Source organism: Triticum aestivum, chromosome 5A (genome assembly GCF_018294505.1).
Source record: "Triticum aestivum cultivar Chinese Spring chromosome 5A, IWGSC CS RefSeq v2.1, whole genome shotgun sequence".
Taxonomy (NCBI): domain Eukaryota; kingdom Viridiplantae; phylum Streptophyta; class Magnoliopsida; order Poales; family Poaceae; genus Triticum; species Triticum aestivum.
In genome coordinates, this window is record NC_057806.1 from 458,799,603 (window position 1) to 458,824,232 (window position 24,630).

A 24,630-nucleotide genomic window follows, 5' to 3' on the forward strand; every position below is an offset into this window, starting at 1 on the left:
AGCAATTCTAGTACGGTACCGAGCTTTGTGTTGCCATCTTTGCAATTGGTGTACAACCCTTTTTATGATCCTCTAACATGCGATCGAACTTCAGCTTCTCCTTTTGACTTTCGCATTGCGTCCTTGCATCGACAATGACCTGGCGGAGATCATCATCATCGGGCACATCGTCTGGTTCCTCGTGATCTTCAGCAGCTTCCCCCGTTACAGCATCATTGGGCACATCGTCTAGTTCCTCTTGATCTTCAGCAGCTTCCCCCATTGCAGCATCACCGTATTCAGGGGGCACATAGTTGTCATCGTCCTCTTCTTCTTCGCTGTCTTCCATCATAACCCCTATTTCTCCGTGCCTCGTCCAAACATTATAGTGTGGCATGAAACCATTGTAAAGCAGGTGGGTGTGAAGGATTTTCCGGTCAGAGTAAGACTTCGTATTCCCACATTTAGGGCATGGAAAACACATAAAACCATTCTGCTTGTTTGCCTCAGCCACTTCGAGAAAATCATGCACGCCCTTAATGTACTCGGAGGTGTGTCTTTCACCGTACATCCATTGCCGGTTTATCTGCGTGCATTATATATAATTAAGTGTGTCAAAAACCATCACAGAACATCATGAATAGATAATTAAGTGAGCAAATTAATAGAAGTTCATCATCACATTAAAACCAAAGTACATACATAGTTCTCATCTAACAACATATAGCTCTCCAGAGCATCTAATTAATTAAACCATACATTGAAACTATGTAAAACATTTCAATGCAAAAACAAATGCGATCATAATCGCAACCAATGTAACAATTGATCCAACAGCATAATGATACCAAGCCTCAGTATGAATGGCATATTTTCTAATCTTTCTTATCTTCAATCGCATTGCATCCATCTTGATCTTGTGATCATCGACGACATCCGCAACATGCAACTCCAATATCATCTTCTCCTCCTCAATTTTTTTATTTTTTTCCTTCAAGTAATTGTTTTCTTCTTCAACTAAATTTAACCTCTCGACAATAGGGTCGGTTGGAATTTCCGGTTCAACTACCTCCTAGATAAATAAAATCTATGTCACGTTGGTCGGCATAATTGTCATAAACAATAAATGAACCAAATAGTTATGAAAAAGATAATATATACCACATCCGAATCATATCCAGGACAAGGGCCGACGGCGGCGGATACCAAAACCATCGCACTATATAATAACAAGCAATAATAAAAGTAAGAAAATTAGACAAGTATCTATCTAAAGTAAGAATTTTTTTCTTTCAGAAAGAAGATAAGAACAAGAGGCTCACCACGATGGTGCCGGCGACGAGATCGGTGCAGGCGATCGACGGCGGTGAAGACGGGAATGGGACGTGACGGGCCGCTAAACCTAAACAAATCTCGAGGAAAATGGAGCTTTGAGGTCGAGCTTCGAGAGGAGAAAACTTAACTAGTGTGGCTCGTGCATTTCATCGAACACCTCATGTGCATAGGAGGTGAGCTAGAGCACCACAAAGCCCTCCCCTCGCCGGCTAGAGAAAAACAGAGCACTGGGGTGCTCTGCTCGCGGGCGAGAGGGGTATATATAGGCACCTCATTGGTCCTGGTTCGTGGCATGAAGTGGGACTAAAGGGAAGCCTGTGGTCCCGGTTCAAGCCACCAATCGGGACCAATGGTGGTGTGCCAGGAGCGAGGCCCATTGGTCCCGGTTCGTCCCACCAACCGGGACCAAAAGGGCATGACGAACCGGGACCAATGCCCCCACGAGGCCCGGCAGGCCCCTGGCCTCACGAACCGGGACCAATGCCCCCATGGGTCCCGGTTCTGGACTGAACCGGGACTAATGAGCTGACCTGGCCTGAACCAAAGCCCTCTTTTCTACTAGTGTCATGGTACGATCATGCAATTCATATACTCCTTGGCATGAGTGGTCACCCTGATGTATGGAATATGGTGACCTTTGGTGGTGGCTAGTGCATCGGTGAGCATCACTGTCATGTGTACCTGCAAAAAGGGGGTGACAATCTTGTGATATGTCTCGATGGAGTTGCCACAACTAGTTCTGGCTAATGTCGGGCATAGATGTGTTGTTGTGTCCATGTGGTCCATAGATAGACCGTGTGATTTGGTGTGCAAGCATCTTGGCTCCAGTGGCTAGATCAATGGCGACATTGGCTATATGGTTGGCTCAGCGTCCTTGGATTGCATAGTTAGGAGCAAAGGATCGCATGCCATCACATCTTGGCAACATGTGCTTGGCGAGTGGCCCGTAAGTTTCTCTGGATGTTACGATTAACAAGGGATGTGTGTTGTGGTTGTGCGGGTTCAAGGAGCACGTGGAGCTTACTAGCTATGGTGCCTTTGCACCACTGATGAGATGTCTTATGTACCCTTTTCAGGCCTGCTAAGGGTATCATCTCCCCTACTTCTTTGCGTTATCATGAAAATAATCAATGGTAGAAATAATTTATGCTTATATTTATTTTAGATATTGTAATAAATTCGTTCAAAAGAAATCCATGTCCACTAGGACAACAATTCTCAACAGTAAGTAACTGGATACAAGTATATTAACTAAACCACACATTAAGCAAACAAATGTTCCAAGAGATTGAAAAACTATGGCAACTCCATCCACGTTGGTTGTAGGTAGCACTTCTCATGAAGCTTGACGATAACCAAGGCCTCTCATGGGATGGAGATTTATGGGCACCATGAATCACTGCTGTTCTACGTAAGGTGGGAGCACCCCTTGCAGGAATGAGCTCAACATCACCAATGCCCTCTCAGGCTGGAAGGATGGAACCATATGGCCAGCTCCCCTCACAGATAGGAATGTGAATCCCCCCGCGTACTGCTGAACATATCCTCCAACCTGAAAGTGCAGCCATCCTTGTCAGAAACCACCCGTTTCAAGGTGATCTAAGATGAATGCTACTTTGTACAACAGGGTTTACCTCCTCCTTTGCTGTCCATGGGCGCCATGGAGTGGTCACAGAGAGGGCCATGTCTTGGATAGAATACCTCGTCGCCGGCAGCGGGCACACAGAATCAAAATCACCACTAAAAAATGCAGGCAGGTTTGTTACTATTGAAGTACTTTCAAACGGCGGTGTGAGAGTATTGGATTGTACTAGTACTTGTCTGTTAGGGCATGTACAATGGTTGATAAGGTAGCCTTATCTTAAATCTTGCATGTAATTTAGACATGACAAAAAAACATGTCTACAATGGGTCATTTCTTAGCCTTATCTTTAAAAACTAGTTATTCCTAAAAACGTGGTGAGACATATTGTGCTAAGAGATCATCTCTTGCCTTCTCTTAATTAAGAGAAGACAAGCCTTCTCTTATGATTTCTCTCTCCTCCACCTCATCATTTATCCTACGTGGCATTGTTAAGATAGAACCATTGTACATGCCCTTACTACCTGAATATCCAAATCGGCAGCTTGCTTTCGATCAACCATTTCATGGTTGGAAGCATGGACATTGGCCCATCTGTCCAGTTCAAATTTCTGCATGCATGTACAAGTCACATGAGGTACGAATGTGTGGGTGAAATCAGCGAAAATATATATTAGAGCACATGCACCCAGGCCCTCTCTTTCTAGCCATCTATTTCCTGCTTTAAGATCCGTGCAAATACATTTTTCTTTTTTGTTTCTTCCACATAGAACATATCTTGAAGTTCAAACCTATGCAACGTGGCAAAGCTTTCTAAGTAGAATCTAGGATAAATCTTTCAGATTTTTTTGTCAAATATAAATATACAAAATACGTATTGTTTGATTGAAAAATCATATTTTTAGTATTTATGTCGGACAAAAAGTTCTGAAAGATTTATCATAGATTCTAGTTAGAAAGCTTTGCCATGCTGCATAGGTTTGAACTTCAAGATATGTTTTATGTGAAGAGAAACAGAAAAGATAAAATTTCATATAGAAAGTTAGTTGTGTCGCACGGATCTTAAAGCGATATTGGACGGCTAGGATAGCAGGGCCTGAGTGCAAGTGCTCTAAAAATCCATGTCCGTGAAATCAGTGTGCATTAGCTCCAGTTGGAGGATCTTACGCGCAGCCTGACCACTTCGTCGTCCTAGCGTGGAAAGCCATCTGCACCGCTGGATCATTGAGGTAGGCATCCGTAGGATAGTAAGTTAGTAACTGCACGGATCATACCCAGGTAACTGCAATTTGAAGATGAAAAATACAACGGTTAGCTGTTCAGCACATAGAGCTAGTTTTTTTCAAACAGAACGTTGTCCATTTTTCTCTCGTTTTGATAAGAAATGATGTTCTTCAGAAAGATAAGAAGTGTGGACTCACGTAGCCAGCGGGGTAATACGTTCCATTGGGTGCGTCTATGCAGACCGGAGCGTATATGTTGTAGCCATCGATGTAGCCAGAGTCGAACGCCACGGCCGCTCCCATGCAGGCGGCATCTGTAAATGTACCATTCAAGTTGTCAAAGTCGCAGTTCTTGGTGATATTGGCGTAGACCTCATCGGACATCACCGCGTGGGTCCAGAAGTAGTCAACGGCCCCCTTAATATTCTGGTTCCCATCAAGGTATGGATTGCCCACCTTCAAATATAGAAGACATGATCCAAGTTAGAAAAACCGAAAATTGTACAATGTTTCATCGAAGTAGAGCTAGTTAGTTCCACGTACCAAGATGCCCTGAAGGTTTATGACGGTTCTATTGTTGTATGTGTTGTGGAGCAGGATGGTGGCGGCGAGCTCCGGCACGTAGTGTCCGGCGTAGCTCTCCCCGGAGATGTAGAAGGTGCGGTCCTTGTACTCCGGGAACCTCTCAAGCCATTTCACCAGAAACACGTAGGCATCATCGGCGGTTCTCTCGTCTCCGCTGAGATCATAGTCCGAAGACGTGTTCGAGTAGGAATATCCCACACCGGCAGGCGACTCGAGGAAGATCACGTTAGCCACTGCCATTATTTTTCACAAGCAAACAATTAGTCTCTTAATTTGATCAATTCTCACACTTTAATTTACTCGACACTTCAAAATCATTTGTCCCTGAAACTTCCATGTGGGCCCGGGGTCCATTTCCAGTGACATATGGCAGGACAAATTCAAAGATTGATGAGTAAGAGAGGCCATGGCCCATGGGTTACCGTTGTTCCAGGCGTTCACGTTTCTGCTGAGCGTTTTGTTGTCCTCGGTTACGCGGAACGGGCCAAGTTCCTGCATTGCGCCGTATCCCAGCGACGAGCATCCTGGCCCTGTGTACGCAAGAAGTGTCACTGCTGAGAAATTTCCACAAGAGATGCTCAGTTATCAACATATGGATCACTCTAACCTCCGTTGAGCCACAGGACGAGTGGCTTGTCCGAGGCACCGGAAGGCGACTCCACGAGGTAGTAGAAGAGCGCGCGGCCGTTCTCCGCATCGACGGTCACGTACCCGCCGTACTGGTCGAAGTCGACGCCCTCCGGCTGCCCGGGCAACGCCGTGATCTTGTCGGCGGCCTTCATGGAGCTCTGGTCAGAGACGGTGCTCTCCGCACTCAGGCTGCCGGCAACCCTGTCAGCTATGTTACGCACTCGGAACGTGTCGCTGCTGGTGGCGCTGTTCTTCCTAGACGAGATGAATTTCTTGAGCTGAGCCTCCTGGGACTGGGACTGGGAGTGGGAGGCATTGGCGTGCAGTTGCAGTGCAGCCAGGCAGAGGACAAGCAGGGAGAATGAAGAAATGGTCTTCATCTTTGGTGAGTCTGAGATGAGAGGTACCATTTGCATGCATGGTTTATATAGGCGTAGGAAGAAGGGAAGAGAACACTCCGAAGCAAGGAGCATTGGATTCTTCGCTGTGTAAATTTCGGGTACAAACAGCGTTGCAGCTGTGCCTGTGCGCTTGTATGTGTATGTTCTTGTTTCTCTATCTAAAACGTTGAGAGGATCACAGCTTCTTTGCTCCGTGGAAACGGTCATATGATTGGTAGAATTGACGTTCGGCCGGGCATATTGAGAGCGAAGGGTTGATTGTGACGTTTTTTTCCCGTGTAGTGTAGGATTTCAGACGGTTTTTATCTTCACATCTCTTGTTTGGAGCGACGATTTGGACGGTAACCAATAGCGTTTCGTGTATGCTTTGCTCAGATGTGCGGCAGCAAGGAAATTTGCCTTCAGTGTATGGGAGTGCCAAATGGAGGTCTAAGGTTCTTTTCATTTCTTTTTCTTTTGCGGCCAAAGTCTAAGGCTATTTTCAATGCGATACTAAGCTTCACAACCTCTAACACGCCAGCGGTTTTCGCTCCCCTTTCTCTTCTCCACCCAATGACGAAATTTAGATGCTTTTCTCATTTCATTCGCGAGGAGATGGATATGACAAGAAACTCTCATGCCCAGTTTTGCAGTGGAGATGGAACTAAGGAAGAACCATAGAAATAATCCCAAAAGAACCAGATTTCGCAAACAAAATAGATGAAGAATGAGAGGAAAATCCTGCCAAGGCAATAGTATTTGTTTTGGTAGAAATGCTCTTCAAGCTCTTGAACCTGCTTGAATCACGTCGAGACATATAGAAGCAAGACGAAGAGCAATAACACGATATGCACTTCGTGATGGAAAAATATGAGTACATCCGACAAACCAGTAACACTAAGACCCACGGAAACACGTATGGGCTTGGGAAAGGGGTCCCCCGAATATCGGGTTGCCGTTGTTATACCAGATCATATGCTTTATGAAATTTGGGGGGGGGGGGGTATCTAAAATGGTAGCTAGAGCAATTATCTCCATAGCTGCCGGTAAAATGCCTATACAAAGTCAACTTATTCGATTAGAGATATAGAATCCAACGATACGGGGGCTCTCTCTCCTCCCCCGTCTGCCAAACCGATGACGTGAGAATAGGGGAGTCATTGGGTTTTGCATCCAGGCTGTACGTATGGATAGATTTAGGGTTTCGACGTGCGGCGTGAGGTGTGGGTGATGACGCCGCGTCGAATAAGAGTTGCTACATCTTCAACCCCACCATGGTGAGCCATGGATCTAGCGGCATAGTTTTCTCTCTCGTCAGTCCAACCGGCGAGATTGGAGTTCTTAGGTTTGGTCGCAGGGTAGCGGTTGTGATCAAACCAGTGGGATTTTGTATTTTGAATCTTCCTCCACCACAACGATGTTTTCTCTAGTGTCGTCTGTTGATGTAGGAGTTTACATAGGAGTTAGCTTGTGTTTGTTGTCTCCGGTAGTGGTGTCCGCGAAAAGAGGGTGGAGGTGGCCCCTCCACATGGTTGGAGGCCTTTTGGTGGTGGATCCACATTCTTCAATGATGACACGTCGTTTGTACACGGCAGATTTGGGGCCGAGTTGCACGGGGTAGTTACCCAAGTAACTAGCCATAGTGAGATGTGCTCCGACAATGACCGTGGCTGCTTTCTTTGGATCTCAAATCTTTGACGTGATGGTGCAGCAATGACTCCTCGGCAAGTGGATCTACCTTCTATTCCTCCGGTTGGCGCTATGCGGCGATGCAGATTGAAAGCAGGCGATGGTTTCGTTCAATAATTCACCCCTTAGGGATCTAGATGTTATTTCTTTTTATTCGGGGGTGGGAGGGTGTTTTTTTGTTGTTGTTATTGAGCCCCTAGTTTTGCTCAACCTGTGTCAATTAAATGCTCAAAACCCGTTGAGCAATCAAACTAGCATACTTATCCGCATCTTCGGCAGCCATGTATTGCACATTTTGATCAGATTCACTGCCATGTTAGTCTCATGGGCAATAAGAGCTAAAGTCTCCTTATCATGGTCATGATAACTCATACCCACCATTCTCACGAATGAGCATGACACTCTTGGAGAGACAATTATTTGCGTAATGACCAAGATAAGAGCAACGGCGGCATTTAACATTACTTGTTTAGCCCGTGGAAAAACGTTAAGATAAGATCAACCATGCATAGGGGAAAACGATCTCAACATGCAACCATGCATGGGAAAACTAGTTTGCTACTTACATTCAACCAATATTTTACAACTATATAAAAATGAAAACTATAAATCATATACTTTTAGTTTTGAGTCTCATATCATTAATCCAAATATTCATGTTCCAATCTTATCAAAATCTATTGCAATATGCAAGGAATTCCCGCAACAATGGACGGGGTATCATCTAATAATGGAAGGCAAGGCGGTGGTGTTCGGCAATCCTTGCAGTAAGGCACAATATTTATCTTTATTTAAATCTTGTCATAGATTCATTGAAAAGAAATCCTGTCCACTAGGATAAACCATTCTCAACAGTAACCGGATACAAGTAAATATTAAGGCACACATTAAGCAAATGAACGGTCCGAAAAATTGAAAAACTATGGCAACTTCATCCACAACACTTGTCATCAAGCTTGGCGCTAACCAAGACCTCTCATGGATGGAGTTTTATGGCCATCAAGAATCACTGCTGTTCTACGTAAGGTGGGAGCATCCCATTCAGGAACGAGCTCAACATCACCAATGCCCTCTCAGGCTGGAAGGATGGAACCAGATGGCCAGCTCCCCTCACGGAGAGGAATGTGAATCCCCCCGCGTACTGCTGAACATAGCCTCCCACCTGCAAGTGCAACCATCCTTGTAAAAACCCGCCAGTTTGAAGGTGATCTAGGATGAACGCTAGCGTTCACAATAGGGAATGTAATTACCTCCTCCTTCGCTGTCCATGGACGCCATGGGGTGGTCACAGAGAGGCCAAGGTCCTGGATGGAATACCTCGTCCCCGGAAGCGAGCACACAGTATCAAAATCACCACTGAAACATGGAGACAGGTTTGTTACTACACTAGACAATACTTTTTAAAATGTATGAGAATATTAATTAGATTGCTCTGCATCCTGTGATGCAGAGGCTGGGTGTGTGCTCAACGTGTTTGTATCCACTTGATGCTTCATTTTGAGTGAATAAAATCCACCCTTTATCGAAAAGAAGTCGGTTACCTGAATATCCAAATCGGAAGCTTGCTTTCGATCAACCATTTGATGGTTGGCAGCATAGACATTGGCGCATCTTTCCAGTTCAAGTTTCTGCATGCACGAACAAATCACATGAGTTACCTACGTGCGGGTGAAATCGATTAGCGATTAATAAGTGCATATTAAATGGAAAATGAAAGATCTTACGTGCACCCTGTCCACTTGGTCATTCTAGCGTGGAAAGCCATCTGCACCGCTGGATCATTGAGGTAGGCATGAGTAGGATAATCACTGCAGGGATCATACCCAGGTAACTGCTATTTGGAGAGAGAAACACCGGTTAGCTCTTCAGAACATAGACTAGTTCTTACTGTACACATAAGAATATTTTCCTTTTTTTTCTCGTTTCGAAAAGGAATTCGAAAAATAAATGTTGTCCTTCATCAGAAAAAAAAACAAGAACAACCATTGACTTACGTAGCCACTGGGGTGGTACCCTCCATTGGGCTCGTCAATGCAAACTGGAGCGTATATGTTGTAGCCATCGATGTTGCCAGCGCTGAACCCGTCGACGGCGCCGTTGCATGCGGCGTTTGTAAACGTACCATCCACGCTGTCGAAGTCGCAGTTCTTGGTGATATTGGCGTAGACCTCGTCGGACATCACCGCATGGGTCCAGTAGTAGTTGATCGCCCCCATAATATTCCTGTTGGCATCAAGGTACGGATTTCCAACCTTCAACAAAAAACATGACAAACATCAGTGTTGAACAGAAAGAAAAAATGCACCTAAGAAAATAGAAAGAAAAAAACATGTACAATGTTCCATTTCATCTTGGCAAGCTAGTTAATTTGACTTACCAAGATGCCCTGAAGGTTTATGATGGTTCTGTTGTTGTATGCGTTGTGGAGCAGGATGGTGGCGGCGAGCTCTGGCACGTAGTGGCCGGCGAAGCTCTCCCCGGAGATGTAGAAGGCGCGACCATTGTACTCGGGGAACCTCTCCAGCCATTTCACCAGAAAGACGTACGCGTCATCGGCGGTTCTCTCGTCGCCACTGAGATCGTAGTCTGTAGACGTGTTGGAGTAAGAGAATCCCACACCGGCCGGCGACTCCAGGAAGATCACGTTAGCCACTGCCATCATTTTTCACAAGCAAAGTATTAGTCTTGCCATATATACGATCACTGATACATATAGAGTGCTAAAGGGAGGATTAACGGGTACAAGAAGCTAGCCATGGATACTTACCGTTGTTCCAGGCGTTCATGTTTCTGCTGAGGGTTTTGTTGTCCTCAGTTACTCGGAACGGGCCCAGCTCCTGCATTGCCCCGTAGCCCAGCGACGAGCATCCTGGCCCTGTGTATGCATGAAGTGTGTCACTGCTGTCCTTGAGAATTTTCTAGTAGTACAAGAGGTGTTTGAGTTATCAACTTGTTGATCATTCTAACCTCCGTTGAGCCACAGGACGAGTGGCTTGTCCGAGGCACCAGAGGGCGATTCGACGAGGTAGTAGAAGAGCGCGCGGCCGTTCTCCTCGTCGACGGTCACGTACCCGCCGTACTGGTCGAAGTCCACGCCCTCCGGCTGCCCGGGCAGCGCCGTGATCATGTCAGCCGCCTTCATGGAGCTCTGGTCTGAGACAGAGCTCTCCGCGTTCAGGCTGCCGGAAAACCTGTCGGCTATGTTGCGCACTTTGAACGTGTCGGTGCTGTCGCTGTTCTTCCTGGACGAGATGAACTCTCTCAGCTGGGCCTCCTGAGAGGCATTGGCGTGGAGCTGCAGTGCAGCCAGGCAAATGAGAAGCAGGCAGAAGCAAGAAATGCTCTTCATCTTTGGTGGATGGCTGTTGATCTCTGAGTCTGAGATGAGAGATATCATTGGCATGCATGGTTTATATAGTCGCCGAAGAAGGGAAGAACACTTTGAATTTCCAAGGAGCTTTGGATTCTTCCCTGTGTATATTTAGTGCAAAAACAGCGTTGCAGGCTTGCAGCTGTACCTGAAATCTTGTATGTGTATGTTCTTTTTTTCCTCTAAAACCTTGTGAGGATGACAGCTTCTTTGCTCCGTGGAAAAGGCCGGCAATGATTGGTCGAATTGGCATTCGGCCGGGCATTGAGAGCGAAGGGTGGTGATTGGGACGTTCATTTTCCGTGGAGTGTAGGATTTCAGACGGTTCTTTATCTTCACATCTCTTGTTTGGGACGATGATTTGGACTGTAACCGATGGCTATTCGTGTATGTACTCTGTGCTGTGTGCTCCCGCCCCTGGCATATGCTTTGGTGAGATGTACGGCAGCGAGGAAATTTCCATTTCAATGTTGGCGAGTGCCAAATGGACCTCTGGGCAAGAAAGCTTATGTGGTGGACGTTTAAATAAAGAGAACGATAAAAGCGCCTACGTACGCTTCACAACCTCCGGCCGGTGCAAAGAATTATTAGTGATGCTAAGCTTTGAGTAGGCAAGAAATGTAATCCTGCAAAAACTAAACAACTTAAATTTTGATCGTACCAACCGATTGGTGATTTGCCGAAAAGACTATTGCCTCCTTTATAAATAAAGCTCAACCACGATACAACCAGTCATAGCCATTTGTATGGGCATTGATAGGAGTGACGCTCCAGTGCTCCACGGCCCGGCATCACTAAGAGCATCTCTAGCAGACCTCATATAATGGCTTGACCCGTAAAATAACCGTCAAAATACGGGTCCGCGCATAAAATGTTGTCCGATCAGACCCCGCAAACGCGTCGAACCCGTAATTTTTTTTGCAGGGCGCGGCATAATACCCATCCCAACCCGCGAAAACGCGGGTTCCTCCCTCGCCCCGTCGGCGCCCTGTATATAGTGGTAGCGGTGGTAGCGGTTGGCGGGGGTGGGGGGGGGGGGCATTTCAGCCCTCGTTTTTCCCCACCTACCGCCGCCCCTCGCCCCAGGCTCTTCCCCACCCCCGCCGCCGGCCCACCACCGGCCACCAGTGGCTACACCGAGCCATGGATTGGTCGAGGAGCATCCCGCACAGCCCCGGCAAAGCCCCAGTGCCGCATGCAGGTATTGGTTTTCCCTCTGGCCGTTGTCGTCAGTTTGTCGGCAAGGATTCGGCTGGCCGTCGCCCGGGCTCGGCGCTCGCCCAGCGGCTCGCCGATGCCGCTCATACAGTGCGACGACTGCATGCGGAAAGTGCTACGGCTAACTTCTAGCATGTTGAACCACCCCAGATGGGTATTCTTTAAATGCTAAAACGACGGGGTATGTTGTTGTTTCCATTCGGCTTTGTCAACCTATTCGGTTCAATTTCGATAGCTTATGGAGATCGTCATGTGTGGAGGAAGATGGATACTCATTTTGGTTTTGGGAAGGAGAATACATTGATTTATTGATAGAAAGAAACTTAATAGATGTCCGTGCATTCCTTAGTAGAATCGAGGCTCATGATGCGGCTGCATGTGCAATTAGAGAAGATACTAGAGGGGAATCAACGTCTACTTCTTTAGAACCAAAGAAAAAGAATGAAGAATGCAAGATCAAGAATCCACATATCAACAATAAATACATGGAGAAGATGTTGATCCAACTAGTGGGAGCAGTTACGAAAGTTGGATATCTTCTAAAATGCCTAATTGTGGTCCTTGTTTTCTTTGGTCATACTATTTTAGCAATGATTTGGTGAGTTATTATGTATGCAATGCCCTTGAAGAAAATAAAGAAGCAAAGAAATGTGTTTGCATGCCGGAAATTGAAATTCAAATTACTGATTTACAGGCAGCGCGGGCGGCGGCAGCCCGCAAAACAGACCTGTAAAAAAGGATATTCTGCGCCGCCCGCGCCGGCCCGCAAAGATGTTTTTCCGCGAACTGTATACACATTTTGCGGGTTGGCATTATACGGGATCTGCTAAAGATGCTCTAAGAGCATCTACAGTCGGCGCGTCCGTGGATATTGACCGGGTATTTTTTTAAATCCGTGCCTCAACACTCGTGTATCTCATATCCGACACCCTATATCCATACAAATTAAACGTAGTACTTAGATCACCAAACGATCAAAATCGACAGGAAATGGACATATAAACCAATACCAAACGGGCATAATTCACATAAACATCACCAAAAGTTCACCAAAGGAGCATAGTTCACACAGTTCAACGATCCGGCATATTCTAACTACATACTAGAACTAGATTATATAAAAGGAGAGGGCGATCTTCACCACTTCCACGCCGGTCCTTTCCCCTTTCGGTCGCCGGCGGGGTTGTAGGCGTATGCAACTGGAGGTGGGTCGACGTCGGAGTCAGACCCGTCGAAGGAGGAGGAGGAGGAGATGACGATGTAGCCTTGCAAGCGTCGGACGATGCGGTCTTGCTTGCACTTGAGCTTGAGCTTGGCCACCCTCGCCGCCTCCGCCGCCGCTGCCTCCCGCTCGGATTGCTCAATGCCGAGCCGGAGCTGCTTGGCGTTGATCCTCTGGAAACGCCGGGCGTCCGTCTCCGCCGTGGTAAGTGACTGGCGGTGCACCCACTGGAGAAGACACTCCTTCTCGTCGGGCACCGGCATCACGCGGCAGCAGTGGGCGGACTACGCAGCCGCGCCGAGCCCGCCCCATCTCACTTGCCCTCTGCCTCTCACAGCGGGCGGCACATGCTTCCGACTTCGAAGTCCGCATCCACGGCGCCAGCGGAGCAGGTACTAGAACCCACCGCTGTCCGCACGGAGCAGCTGCCGGAGATGGAGGAGGTTGTCGGGCAGGCGGAGCAGATTGGGCAGCCTATGCAGATCCGTGTGTGGGGCGTGAAGGGACGGCGCCGGCGTCGGCACTGCGGCGACGGGCGATAGGAGGCGTCGCACCGGACCCAAAGCTGCCGCCCATATCCACCCGCGAGCGCTCGAGCGTGATACAGAGCACCATCTCGTACTCGTCTTCGGAGCTGCCGTCGGAGTGGCTGCCGGTGCTTGACATGCTCGCCGGTGCTAGGAATTGGACGGATTGGGGAAAGAGGAGCGTCGGGGAGTGTCGGGGAGCGGAGCAGAGTGAACTGAGCTATGGTTTGCTCCGGAGGGGGGGTTTGTGGGGTTGGGTGGGCCAGCGATGGGCCAGGCTAACGTGGCCGACGCGCCCGGACATGCCCGGCCATCTAATATCCGAGGGGTGTCGGTCAGTCCGGACGTTTGTCCGCAGTTTGAGAGCTTTTGTTGGGTTGATTTTTTGTGACCGGTCAGTGACCGAACAGCCTGTCCGAGCATTTGAGACGTGTTTAAAAGGTCTAGTTGTAGATGCTCTAATATATTAGCATAGTCAGGAGCAGAAGCACAAGATGATGTATTGGCCTAGTGCTCCCAGGGCCAAGCAACACGTAGAAGGTCGGAACATTAGGAAACGCGGGCCAAACCAATAACCTAAAGAAAAATTACAGGTTATGCGGTCCAACACCAAGACCGCATCGGATCGGACCACTTGAATCTTGAGCAGCATTCGCCTCAACTTCCTCAACGCTATTGCAACCATCCGGCGACGGACCGATGTAAACACCAACCCTTATGATTACGAGCATCGCTCCTGCCGAACTCTGGCCAATACCCAGCAAGAAAGATGCATCCGGTGACTCTTTAGGATTCTGGCGAAGGGGTACGCCAATAGGGTGACCCTCCTTGCGGACACTATTACCCACCCGAACCAATCCGTCTTCATTCAAGGCCGATTTATCCTGGATGGGGTGTTGGTGTTCCACGAAGTGCTCCACGAGGTTCGTCTGAAGCGCCACAGGGCGGTCTTCCTTAAGCTGGACTTCCACAAAGCCTATGACACGGTCCACTGGCCGTTCCTGAGGGAAGTCCTGCTTCGCAAGGGCTTTGACGATCGGTGGGTGACCCGCGTCATGCAGCTCGTCTCCTGCGGCCGGACTGCGGTGAACATCAACGGCGAGATTGGACCCTTCTTCCCTATCCTTTGTGGGGTTCGGCAGGGGGACCCCTTCTCGCCGTTCTTGTTCAACATGGTTGTCGATGCCCTGGCCGCCATCCTAGTTAAGGCCACGGCTGCGGGGCATATTCGAGGCTTGGTCCCGCACCTTGTTGGAGGGGGAGGGGTGACCCTTCTCCAATACGCGGATGACACCATTATTATGACGGAGGGATCCGCCCTCGAGATTTCCAACCTGAAGTTCCTCCTTCTGTGCTTCCAGCAAATGTCGGGCCTGACCATCAACTTTGACAAGAGCGAAGTGATGGTGCTCGGCTACCCCGATGAGGACGCTCAGTCCATTGCCGATCGGCTTAACTGCCGGCTGGGATCTTTTCCCACGACCTATCTGGGGATCCCCATTAGCGACTCGCGCCTCACCGTGGCGGACCTCCGCCCCACGGTGACCCGTATGCAGCACCGAGTTGAGCCCTGGAAAGGGCGTTGGCTGTCGAAGGCGGCACGTGTGATCCTTATCAACTCGTCGCTTGCCAGCCTTCTGTGGTTCCTCATGAGCTTTTACAGCCTTCATGAAACCCTTCATCAGGAGATCGCCAAGTACCAGGCCAGATTTTTCTGGGCTGGCGAGGCAGGCAGACAGAAATATCACATGGTCAGCTGGCCAGACATCTGCAAACCCAAAGACCAGGGTGGCCTTGGGATTTTGTCCTCTCGGCGCATGAACATCGCCCTCCTCACCCGCTGGCTATGGCGCATTGTCAATGGGGAGGGAGGCCTTTGGTTGACTATCATTCGGAACAAGTACCTGCGTGGCCAGCCTCTGGCGTTCTGCCAGCGCTCGGGCGGTTCCCAGTTTTGGCAGGCAGTCGTCCAGCTGCTTCCAGTCCTGAGGATAGGCACCTCCATCTCGGTGGGCTCTGGCGCCTCGACCTTGTTTTGGCTTGATAGGTGGCTAGGGGACTCCCCCCTGGCCGCCCGGTTCCCCATCCTCTTCGACATTGTAGTTGACCCTCGGGTCTCGGTCGAGGCGGCCCTTATTGACTTAGGGCGCCTCGCGTTTTGTCGTCCTTTTGGCCATGCCGAGGTGGCTGCTTGGGATGTCCTCCTCCAGGACATCGTCCTGTTCCCTATGGACGTGGCTGACTCTCCGGATGCCATCTCCTGGCGTCTGGATTCTTCAGGCCGCTTCTCCACCAAGTCCCTTTACGCGGCTATTGCCCCATCAGTTGCCCCGGAGCCATTCGGCCTTATCTGGGACATCCGCCTCCCACTTAAGATCCGGATCTTCTTGTGGCAATGGATCCGCGGCCGCCTACCGTCCGGCGTGGAGGTCCTCAAGCGCCATGGGCCTGGGGATGGGATGTGCCCCCTATGTGACACGGCGGAGGATGCCAATCACATCTTCTTCTCCTGTTGCACGGCACAGTTTCTATGGGCGTGTTTTCGCGAGACGGTTGGGGGACAGTGGTGTAATAACAACTTCCCCGACTTGCTTGCGGAAATCCAGGCCTCCCCTCCACGCTACAGACATATTAGATGGCTGTGCGTTGGGGTGCTGGCTTGGACGTTGTGGACGGTTCGCAATAAGCTTGTCATTCAGAAGGTGCCTCTTCGACGTGCGACTGACTCCATCTTCAAAATGTGTGGTTACTTGCAGCTCTGGCGGCCGCTTAGCCGCCCTCCGGACCGGGATGCCATCGACAGACTCCTCTCCGACCTTCGTTCGTTGGCCTTCCGCCTGGCTCCGCCGCTCCCGCCGCCTCCCCCGGAGCCCGACTAGAGGCGTCTCTCTCCCGGCGTGTGTGCCGCTTTTTGTGTGTGTGTTGGGCTTGTTGAGCTGTGCCCTCAGCACTAACCCTTGATGCTTGTTTGTTCCTGGTCTGTGTGTGTGTGTGAACCTTGGTGGTGTGAACCTTGTGGATGTTGGCTTTGGCATTGGCTTTATCTATAAAGCGGGGCGTGAGCCTTTTTTGGTAAAGATGCATCATTGTTTATTTTTGCAGTCCCCTCTGCCGGAGCCACAACATTCTCAGTCGCTGGTCACACGGGCATTTGAGCAGGTTCCACAGCTACAATCCAGGAGGTCCTCTCCTTTCTCAAATTGAGGGCAGCGTAAAAGCCCCTTGATCTCATCTACATACCAAATCAGGGAAGCTGCAGAGCCCGAGATTTTATTCTTGCCATTTCCGTGGATGCAACTATTCCTTCCTCAGGTGGCAAGCCCTTCATAAAATCAACATGATTTTACCTCTAATCTCTTCAGTACAAGAGCATAGTAGGGTTGTCCCAATTTCTCTCATTGCGTGATGGAGGGCTCTACTATTAGTGCAAGCAATAACTACATGGTACTCATCCTTCACTGTGTTCCCGCATTTTTTTAAAAAAAATGCGGACTCCCCGGCCTCTGCATCAGAACGATGCATACGGCCAACTTATTAAAAAAGCCAAAAAAGTTCAACAAGGTCTTAGAAACTCAAAACGAAAATAAAAGCGAGCTCAATAAGAGCCAAAAGGGCCAAAAAACAAACTGGCCATCAAAAGCCACAACCGACTGGCATAAGAGAGACAGGTAAACTAATTGTCTATCCTATTACATGACCGTCATCCAAACCGATTAAAAATATCCCGTGCTACCATCTCCCAGCGGGTAAATCCAGTAATCAAACGCTCCCTGGCCCCCGTCAGAGTGAGTAGCGACCACATACGGATCAACGCAGTGACTCGGAAAATAACCTGCAAAAAATGAATATTTGTTGTTCTGTTAAAAACCAAATTATTTCTGCAATTTCATATTGCCCACAATAAAGCGCATTCCTACATGAATATGTCTCGCTGTGTTTCCGCATATATCACAAACATCAACATGTATGGTACCCCTCCGTCTAGCTTGCAAAGTCTTATATTGTCGGACAGAGGGAGTAGTTCTTTTGCATTTGTTCAGCTTCGTGGCCAAGGAATTTGACGCCACTCTCCATCCAAAAATACAGATTTCCTTCTCGATCGTTGCTATCCAAATGGCTTGCCATAAGCTGCGATCATTAGCGGCATGCGTTAAGGATGAGGAGTCTCTCCCTGCCGCTTTGATAGATACGACTAGTCTGTATGCGCTTCGGATGGAGAACATGCCCGTCTTCTCTAAATGCCAACTATTGTCCACTGTATCCATCGCAAGAACTTTAATATTGCATATGGCCTCAACATTGAAGGGATGGAAAATCTTCCCTGGTTAGCTTGGAATTCCAAACTAAAAAACTGCATCAAGCAAGTCATCGTTCGGGTAGTACTTGGATTTGAGAACCCTCGCACACAAACTATTACGATTTTGCAGAAGTCTCTATCCTTGTCTCATGAGTAAAGCCTGATTGTAAATATGCATATCCCTAAACCTAGTTCCTCTGACCCGTCTAGGCTTAGTCATGTGTTCCAACACCATCCAGTGGACCTTCCAGCGATCATATTGATAGATCTGTGGATCGGGTAGGGTAGATTAATCCGGTGAACCTACCTTCTGGTTGTGGCTCGAGGAGCCCCCGGAGCTGGCCATGGTGCCGGTGATGGCAGAGAGTAGTGGTGGTGGTGCTTCCTGTCAGCACTGCACTAACCCTAAATCGGTAGGGGATTAGGTGGGGTGTACGGCGTTGCGACGAACCTCGTGATGCGAGCCGCCGGCCCCCACCTCTTTATATAGTGCAGGTGACAGGGGCCCGTCAACCATAGTGGGTTGAGCGCCCCCGATCAGGGCGCAGATCTAAGGGCCCGGTGGGCCGTTGGGCCCACACGGTGGAGATTATCCTAACATTCTTCCCCTTGATCTTAATTTTTACTTTTGACCTTATACTTTTACTTTACTCGTTTCATAATAGATCAATACATAGAACATGTTTCATCGTCACAGCTCAATTGCCGATAGAATCAGACAGCCACAACGTACCTCTCTGTTTTGAAACAAATTCTTCAACCTTGGGCCCTTTATTGTCCGGAAATCTTAGACTATACCATAAAACCCATGTCGACTGTGTGTTCTCCGAACACACTGGACGGTAAGCCTTTAATAAGCAGATCTGCAAACACTTGTCTGTTGCGTTTATGCTTCAAGCATTCCTACATAATTTCGGACTTTCTCCTTTACAAAGCATAACTCTGTGTCAGTGTGTTTGGCATCAACACTTGACTCGTTGTCATAGGAGCGAAAGACTTAAAATAGTTGTCGCTGTTGTTAACCATTATCAACTCCGGGTACAGGTCTTCATAACCATTTTGCCTGTCCCTCAGCCCCATATCAAGCTACAACATATATTTGCATCACATTGATGATAATTGTTTCATTCTTTGGAGCTTTTTCACACAAAAACCTCCAAGTATGAAAGTTAGCGACAATTGTGGATTTCGCTATACATTTCACAAGTCATGTCTTTATACTCACAATCTTTTGAGAGCACTAATTTCTTTCAGCTTGAGGCCGATATCTTTGACTCCATTCCAGTGATCTACATATGGACTGGACATTGCCAAAACAACCCGGATATGTGAACTGTGTCAGGGTAATGTATTGAGCTTCCAACAACTGAAGCATATGGTACCATATCCGTTTTCAATCTTTTCTCATCAACTCTTGGAACACCATAGTTTCCAGTTCCATTACCCTTGACTATAAGAACAGGCGTAGGTTTTCTCGCATGCATACTTTAGAGACCTTTCTTAGCATGTCCCTGCGACATTCCTAATACCCCATTTTATTCTTTTCTTGATGAATCTTGATATTTATAACGAGACACTTACCGACAACATTCTTTTGAACTTTGAGGACAAGAACTTCTTTCTCCTCCTGCAGTAGATTGACATTACCACTAGCAAGTAGGACTTCATCCACATGCACAAGATTAGGAAATGAATTTCCCATTCTATAACTTTGCACGAATACAATTGTCCTCTCATTTTCTTTAACCCAAAACAACATTTGATTGCTTTAGTCCATAAAATACTTCTTCATGCAGTATCCCCTGTGTTCTTTACTTTCATCTGATGTAACTCAGATCATGATATCTTTCATCTGATGTAACTCGGATCATGATGTGCTACCAACACTCATTGTAATCTATTCAGTGCAAAACGCTCAAAAACTTTTCGATTTAAGTCGTGTTTTACACCTTTACATATTTTCTTTGGAGTCACATTGTCCTTGTAGACTCTTTACAGCCTACTGTTTTGGCTCCATTGGAAATTACTCATCAGTCCCGAACATCGTCGGGATTCATCAATTTCATTTCATCTCACATAATCTCTTATCATTTAGATAAGCAGACACTTCCCGAAGCTCGAATGAGCGCTTTAAATGAGGTGGGATCAACCTCATATCGAAGGGGGGATCACATAATCTATTCATATCGAAGGATATTAAAATCCCCCCCCCCCCCGATTAACATGGGATGGGGATTGTCTCGACAAGTGTTGACTAATTCTTTTAGAAATGCAGACTTAAATTCCTCTTGAGCGGCGCCATATACAACCACCAGGCTCCAGATGAAGTTGTCGGACTTATTTCGAAGGTGGAATTTAATATGATACTCCCCGTTAGACATGGACAATATTTTTAAGTATGTAGAGTTAATACCTAGCAAAATTCCCCCAGACCTCCCTGTCGGCGGTAAGACGTGCCATTCGTAATCAAAACCACAGGAAAAGTGCTCTAGATCTCGTGTTGGAAAATCACGTTTACCCGACTTGGTGATAGCCACAAAGTCCAACGAATGATCCTTTACACAATCGGCAATGTGTTTGTGTTTAGCCGAGTCGCCAAGACCTCTGCTATTCGAGAACATGCCTCTCATGCTGAACCAACTTTATGTTTAGAGACCTTTACTTTCTTAGAAGGGCGCCCTCTTTTCTTTGCTGAGTTAAACTTGTTCTTGCGCACCGTCGCGACAAGCTCAAAAAGTGTAGTGTCACGTACAGTGTCGTCAAGGTCTACTTCAGTCGTGTCTTTAATCAAATGAGAGAGGAGCTTGCCTTCATGGCTGGCATCAGCATCCTCCACCTCCTCATCTGACACTAGAGGGTCGACAAAGCTCGATAACTTTGGAGAAACCGTAAGCCGGTCGAACTCCACTTGTCTTAGAGCCTTGACCGAAAAATCTATCTCATTGTCATTACGTCCTAGTGACACCCCAAGTCTAGTAATATTTGAAGATACTTTGGAATTATCAGAAGACATAAAAGATTTACGAGAGGGGGTACCTTCGAAGTCGAGGTTACGTGCAGCAGTCCTACGCATGGCCTTCATCATAGTGTCCTCGTTGGTGGTTGCTGATCCGTCAGCCCCTACCTGATGACGCCCGCTGCGCCTCAGCGGTGAAGGAGTGACATCGGTCTCGGAGCCCATCACCTTGACTCTGCAAGGCGTGGTGGGCTGCTGCAGCGATGAAGAAGATAGAGAAGGCTGCTCCTCAGCCTCCTCAAGCCCGGGAGACGGCACCCCTCCCTGTGACAGAGGAGTTGAAGATAACGCGCGAAGCACCGCCATGGCAGACTCCTGGCTAGCTCGCACGGATGGGGAGAATATCACACCACCACGTCGAGTCGGAGAAGTAGGAGTGGGCGATGATGACGGCGAAGGAGCGGTTCCCTCCGGCACGGGGCGCCCGCAAGACCCCACATGGGGGTTAGGCGGTGGCGACCAGCAAGTCGAAGGTGGCGGCGTCGAGGGCCGTGGCTCTGCCGTCGTAGGAGAAGCAACCCTAGACGAAGTATCCGACCCCGAGGAAGAAGGCCCCCTTAATGGCGATGGAGCAGCCATGGCGGGTAAGCCTCGATGAGAGCTCGTAGGTGTGACGATGGAGGTCATCTGCATAGGCACCACACTACCCGATGAAGTAGGGTCCGAGGAATTGTTGGATGATGAAGTGGGTTTGGGCCTCTTGCTTGTATCATTGTTCCTCACAGAGTCCTCCCTGTCATGCCCCTTGTCGCCCCCTGGATCATCGCCGTGCTCCCAGACTCGAGGTACAAAGTCACTATCAACGCGAAAGTCCGCTTCTTCAAGACTGTACCGGAACTCATAACCTTTCCTTTGAACCACCATGTCGAAAGAAAGAGAGTCAAGTGTGCTGCTTTTGAAAGAATCAAGGTTTAGTACCGCTACCTGGATACGAACAATTCCTCTCCGACGCAAACAAAGAAGATCAACATCAAGAGTAGAACCAATCACCGAGCCGACTGCCCAAAGCCCCAAGAAGTGTCGGAGAGCATGAGGCACCCCATGCACATGAACCCAGATAGGAATTAGCTCGAAGCGGTGTGGTATCTTCTCTGAATTCCATGGCTTAAACTCGATAGTGACATTGTGAGATTTGATAAATACTGCGAAGCCCGTCACCCTCTGTAAGACCTCCTCACTCGGAAAGGACATGAGAAAAGCGTCCTTGCCATGCGGTATAGCCTCCCACGTCCACTGTTGCTGGTACTGAGCAATTTTAGCAACCTCTGCCTCCACGATACTGGGAGTAATAGAGCCACCAGAAATAGATACCAATGCCGTCAGTGAATCATGTGGTGCAAGATCCTCCCTGCAGACATTGTCAGGCATCTAGAAAAAAAGCCATACTTTCAGTTCCATAACCGCATAACATCGCCACCGGCTTCGGCAACTTGAGAGCAGGGCAGCGCTGCGTGGTCATCGGATGGTTATACTTGTTACAAATGAAGCAGTACTACTGTGTCTCGCAATCATCATTTGTGTGCCCTGCAGATTGGCACTTCGAGCACCATACTTTCTTAGCATCAGCTATCCCGTCGGTTGCCCCAGAAGATTGAATGGTAGGCTGCTGGTGTAACGCGCTGACCTGCAACGGGGTGTTCTGCCCATACCCCACTGCCATCATAGACGAAGCAGCGGGCACCTGTACCAATGTCGGCATCGCAGGTGCCGCCGGTGGAATAGAGGTAGGAGGTACAGCAGCTCCCTGGTGAGTCTTGGGGCGACCACCCTTGCCGCCCTTTGGCTTCCGAGGGCGAGCGCCTGCTTGGGCACCAGCGGTGGCCTGATTTTGTGGCACTCGGGCGTTGAAACCGGCCGCCATCTGCATACCGGCTGAACCAGGGTGTTGCATGGGCTGGAACTGTTGCTGCTGCATATAACCAGGCGACGGCTGAAGAAGAACCGGCTGCTGATGCATGTACTGACCCGGGACGGCGAAGAAAGGCTGCTGAAAGTGAGGTTGATACGTTGATGGCTGCTGCATAGGCTGTTGCTGAATTTGAGGCTGCTGTGCCGGCACAAAACCCCCCGGCGTCCCATACGGCTGCGTGGCCTGCACCGGTTGATAGACACCCGGAGTGAAGCCAGGCGCGCCGCCTGTCGGAGAAGAAACCGGCTGGGAAGAAGCAGGGGGCTGCAAGGGCTGCTGGCCGGTGGTGATGCCCGGCAGCGCAGAAGGGTCGCCGCACGTCATCTTAGGAGAGGCGGCGACGGCAGCGAAGGTACGATCGAAATTAGGGTTCACCCGTTACGCCTTCATGTTTCACATATGACGAAGCCAACGGCCGAGATCCACCATCCGAAGTGGACGCACAGGATACACCTGCGTGCCTGATGCAGCCGCCGATGTCGGATCAGCAACAGCTAGCCTGCGTGCCTGTTTTGGCATTTATTGAAGAGCATGCTAGCTTTTAGGCCTAATTAGTGTTTCAACAAATGATTAGCCCCTCATGACATATTAATTTGTTCCTCTCGAGTCATGGCCCCTTTTTAAATTTTGCTCAAGCTCCACCATTGCTTGATGATGTACCTCGTGGCAATGAAGGGGCATACTGAGTCAAAGTCGCCGCTGAAAACATGTCTCCGTCCGTCACACACTCTGGCAGGCCAGACGACCAGATGCATATATATACTTACTTGCGGTTCAGCATGGGATTTGGCATGTTACTCACCTGTACATCCACACAGGCAGGTGCTGCTCTATCAGCCATTTGAGCGTCGGCACCATCGAGGCCGGTGCATCCATCCAAATAATTTCGCAACAAAAATACTGAGAGCATTACTTAAGGCCAGGGCAGCTTTCTAAAAAAAAATGAAGGTGTATCCCTGGCCTCTGCATCATGACGATACACGCAACCATCTTATTAAAAAATCTAGAAAGTATCACAAAGTCATAAAAGTATTACAGCTCGCAAGCGGAGCGAAGCAAAAGTACAAAAGAAAAGTACATGCTGACAATCACAACCGGTACGGCAATATGAAGGATAAGCTTCCTAGACTCATATCCTCTTATGCGGCCGCCATCCGAATCGGTTGAATATAGCCCATGCTACCACCTCTCACTGGTTGCACCCAGTAACCAAAGGCTTCCTGGAGTTCATAGGAGTGAGTAAGGACCATGTACGAATTCATGCGGTAGCTCTGAAGATGACCTGCAAGAAAGTTAAAGTGTGTAGTCTGTTAAAAATCAAATTATTCCTACAGTTTCATATAGCCCACATAATCCAATCCGAATACGAGCCGCAGTAGTATGTTCAACCCCAGCTAACCACGTTTCAAACAACGACTCAATATCAACTGAAAGATTAATGTTGAAGGCTATATGAATTGTTCTCCAAAGTAATTTGATGAGTCGTCTGTCCGATCCCAGTTAAGAAATCTTACGAAGTGCAATGTGTCCACTCTGTCGGTCTAGCATGCAAAGCCTTTTGCACCCGACAATCATTGAGGTACATGTATCTTTTTTTGTCTCAAAAAAAATGTATCTTTTTTTTGCGATTGGAAAAGAGCATCACTCACCTCCTTCTCCGTAAAGAGC

The 24,630-nt window shown here is 48.4% G+C and overlaps 1 pseudogene; it reads right to left on the minus strand.

Moving 5' to 3' along the window:
* Positions 1-2,710: 2,710 nt before the first annotated feature.
* Positions 2,711-10,752, minus strand: LOC123101381 (uncharacterized; annotated as a pseudogene).
* Positions 10,753-24,630: the final 13,878 nt, after the last annotated feature.